At 42.0% G+C, this 4638-nt stretch overlaps 1 pseudogene; it reads right to left on the reverse strand.

Annotated features, from left to right (window-relative positions):
* Positions 1-1012: 1012 nt before the first annotated feature.
* On the reverse strand, positions 1013-2370 carry LOC105986968 (annotated as a pseudogene).
* Between the last annotated feature and the right edge of the window lie 2268 nt (positions 2371-4638).

The following is a 4638-nucleotide window of genomic DNA, read 5'->3' on the forward strand; positions in this document are numbered from 1 at the left end:
TTATGTCACTGAACATGATAATCTCCAACTGATCTTTGGTAGGGGAAAATGGCATTAAGCAAAACTACAAGTATATGACTATGATTTTTGCACACCAACTATTTTCTCCATGCCTCCTCAATATAATCTCTGTGAGAGTCAGGTTAGTTTCTTCTTTGATTAATGAATACATTTCCATTCCTTTTGCATCAATGCTTCTGATATTCCAGTCATTTGGGAAGTCAAAACACATATAATGCACTTTCAATGCTTAGTTTTACTGTGTTCTGTGTTATCTGAGTTTCTATCTACATCATAAGTAACTTGTTATGCCACTTCTTTAACACTTAATAGTGGTTTCAACAGGTATAACAAACTATAGTGGGAAGCAGCTGTGTACTCAGGGACTTAGTTCTGTGAACTTTTTCATACAATGCAAAGAATCTGAGCTTAATTATTCTTGTCTATGAAATGGGTAAATGCATGTTGAACAGTGCTGGCAGTAAATATGATCATGTTAGATATTTTTATGATTTCAGATTCATTCATACAAATTGCTACTTTTTTGTGGAAAAGTCTTTATTTTAAGAAAAACAATCAGTTAACAAAAATTTTCTTTTTAACAAGTTTCACTTAGCAAAATGCGCCTGAAAGGAAATCACAGTACAAAGCTTTAAGTCAAGGCCTCACCAGTTCCTACAGTATTAGTATTGTGTTTCAATTCGCAAAACTAACTTTTAAAATGCGGAAATAGAAACTAGAATGAACCAGCAAGAGAAATGTTTCTCTTCGAATGAGGGACCTAGCACCTTGAGTTCTCCAAAAAAGCAATCGGCCCAATCAATGTGCTCCCTGCAGTTTGGTGTGAAGATCCAACATCTAACAGTCAGAACTACTGAAAGGGAACATCACTATCAAAATGTGAACTGCAGAAAGTGGAAGCAGATAGTCTGAGTTTACTCTATATCAGATGCTAGAAGAAAGGTCTGCATAAGAACACTGAAGAGGTAATTTCTTTAATCCATATTTCACAAACTCATGGTGCAATTTGGGTCCCACAGCTTCCTCTAGTTATAGACTGCTCTCTCCCTGCTTCTTGGCTGCCTGGGAATATTTGATTGAAACGCCAATGCTTTTACAAAACTAGTCATAGCCACCCATGCTGTTCTGACTGGTGTAGCCAGTACCGTAACAACCGCTCACAGACTGGCTGTCCAGGCCACTGTAGGTGGCCTGGGCGGCAGACACCCCCATGCCCTGCATCACCTGGCTGCTGTATGCCCCATTGCTGGCCCCTGTGGTGGAATTCAGGAAGAGGTCTATGTATCTGTGCTGCATGTTGGCCCTGTCTTTTGACATTGCTCCCACTGCTTCTTCGTGAGTAGCAAACTCCACATCAGCCTCTCCGGGCACTCTTCCATCAGGCCGGATCTCAATGTGTACTCTCACAGGGTTGAGTGGAGAAAAGAAGTTGCAAATGTCGTTCTCGGTGGCTTTGGAGGGCAGCCCCCTCATGTGGACACAGTGGCCAGTGGTGCTCTGCACGGTGAACTCGCCATCCCCGTATCTATGGTCGTACATGCCCGAGAGACAGTAGCTGAGGTCTCGCCCAAAGAGGTGGGTGGTGAAGCCATAGCCATCGCTGAGCCCGCTGTACTCCTCGTAGCCCCCATAGCCTGCACTGTAGGCGCTGGACTTCATCCGATCCAGGCCTGCCTGCTTCACAATGCCCATGTGCCTCCGGGCAGTGCCAGGCTGGTCATAGGTCCCTGGGCGCTGCACAGACATGAACTTCAGAGGTGGGTCTGAGTAGGACCTAACGTCCTCCTGACTGCTCTTGAACACCTCGATATACCTGTGCCCTATTCTCTCCTTGTGCTTCCCCAGGGCCTTCTCAGCTAACTCCTGCGAGGCAAACTGTACAAAGGCCTCCCCTGTAATCTTGCCCTCTGGGTTCACTGGCAGTGTGATCCCATTGGGCACAATTTCTAACCCTGAGAAGAACTGAACAATTTCTTCCTTTGTGCATCCAAACGGGAGGCTCCGGAGCCGCACAAAGCCATTGTTGGCACTGTCAGCACTGTTTGGAATGCTGTGCTTCAACACCCAATCCATCCCGGTTCTGTGAGACTTGAACACCTCGACGTACTAGTGGCCCATGCTTTCCCTGTCTTTTTTCAGAACCAAGTTTACATCATCTTCAGATTCAAGTTCAACAAAAGCCTCATCACTCTGCCTGCCTTCCCTAGTGTAAATGAAATGGACCCCTGCAACCCCATCATGAATGGTGCAGTCAGAGAGAAAGTTCTGCACATCATCAATTGAGCAGGACCAGAGCAGGCCACGGAGTTTGATCACAAAGCCTTCACCTCCCTCAGGGCCCAGCATCATGGATGCTTTGCAGGACAGATTTACACAAGCTTGTGTAGATTTTTGTAGCTCAAACAAGCACGGATGCCTTCAGTGGGAGATACAATAGATGGCAGAGTGTTCTCCAAGAAAGGTACAACAGGTCTCGGTTTTCATCAAGCAACAGCAGATGACAGCCAGGGAACCCCAAATCCCACCCAGGGACCTAAGGGCACGGGACAAACACATTCCTGTGCAACCGGCACATATGCAGCCACAAGGAGGAAGAAAAGGAATTGCTACTTTTATAAATGGGAAGACAGAGGCCTAAAGCAATCTAGTCAATATTGGAACCATTACCCAATTAATTACTAAATACGAATGTTTAACAAACTCAGGCATTCTTACTTTCACTTCAAAGTCTTTTGAGAGATTATACATTTGATTTTTTGTTTGGTGATTGATTTAAAAGCCTCAGATCCTGCCCTCAACAAGATTTTGTTTACCATAGCTAAGTTATGAAGCCAACCCAGATGCCCCTCAGTGGACTGAAAGGAGAAAGAAGATGTGGCATATATACAAAATGGAATTCTATGCTTTCATCAGAATAAATGATATTGTACCATTCTTAGGACAGACTTGAACAAAAGTATACTAAGCAAAGTAAGCCAGCCCCAAAGAAACATAGTTTGCATGATTTCCCTGATTTCTAGTAATTAGAATGTGCCTATAAATCTACAGGTAAACACAATGGATGGTAAAAGACAAAAAAAAATCACAGTGAGACCAAAGGAGGACATTCGTAGGAGAGGATCTCAAAAGCTCAATAGCCATGTGCATATGTTTATCGAAATTGTGTTTACCAAAATGAGCTCCAAGAAATGGAGACAAGTAGTTTTTATGCTATTTAACTTATTATTTTTTGTTTTGTTTTCCCCCCTTTGTTGCTGTTTTTTGTTTTTTAAATTTTATTTATTTTTTAATTTTTTTATTGTGAAAATAATGCACCAGAGGGGTTACTACACAAGGTAATGAGTACATTTCTTATCAAGCATTGTTGCCTCCTCCTTTGTTTCCCTTTCCCATCCCTCTTGCCCAAGTTGCAACTTCATTGCTGTTTTTGAAGTCTGTACTTTTTTGTCTTGTATGTGAGTTTATCTGTTTTGGGAAGGGTTAGGTGGAGCACAGAAATGGTGGGACAAAGATTGAATAAATGCAGCAGTGATACTCATTAGACACTATGTTGAAATGAACTATACAATTTGTGGAGGAGGGAGTTGGGAAGGAAAAGTGGGAGAAAATGAGGGAACAGGTAACATTGTTCAAAAAGAAATGTACTCATTACCTATAACTGTAGCCCCTCTGTACACCCCCTTTACAATAACAAAAAAAAAGGTTTTATCCGAGTCTTGTATAACTAATATGACACAATGTAAGTACCACATCAGGACCCATGCGTTTAGCTGAGGTTTGCTTCATCACCAGTCAAAAGAACATTAATATTTAGGATATTGGATCAGTGCCTATGAAAATTATTTAACCTCAGATAGCACAATAGGCTGGTGAATGCATCCCTTATATGTTGCTTCTCAAAATGACCAGAATGGAGGACTTAACACAACTATCCCGCTTTGGACAAGTTACTTCAACTTTTTAAATCTGTTTTATCTTGTTGTACAGACTATCTCTGTGGTCCATTTCAGTTATGGCATGTTTTTTGTTTGTGTATATATGTGTTGGCACTAGGGTTTGAACTCAGGGCCTGGGCACTGTCCTTCCCCACTGTCTATTAGCTTTTTCACTCAAGGTTGGTGCTCTATCCCTTGAGCCATAACTCCTCTTCTGGATTTTTGGTGCTTAATCAGAGATAAGAGCCTCATGGACTTTCTTGCATAGTCTGGCTTCAAACTATGATCTTCAGATCTCAGCCTCCTCAGTATCTAAGATTATATGCATGAGCCACCCAGCTAGTTATAACAGTTTTAATTGTAGAGAAACTTTCAGAGAATTTATTATATTTTATTTTGCCAGTCATGTGGTTCAAACTCAGAGCCTGAGCTCTCTTCTGAGCTTTTTCACTCAAGGCTAACCCTCTACCACATTGAACCACAGCTCCACTTCTGGTTTTCTGGTAGTCAATTATAGATGAGTCTCATGGAATTTCTTGCCTGGACTGACTTCAAAATGCATTCCTCAGATCTCAGCCTCCTGAGTAGCTAGGATTACAGGCATGAACCACCAGTGCCCAGCTAGAGAATTCCTTTTGATAGTAATTCATAAATATCTTTCTGTTGAAAACAATCACACTTA

This window comes from Dipodomys ordii, unplaced genomic scaffold (assembly GCF_000151885.1).
Source record: "Dipodomys ordii isolate 6190 unplaced genomic scaffold, Dord_2.0 Scaffold38, whole genome shotgun sequence".
Lineage (NCBI taxonomy): Eukaryota > Metazoa > Chordata > Mammalia > Rodentia > Heteromyidae > Dipodomys > Dipodomys ordii.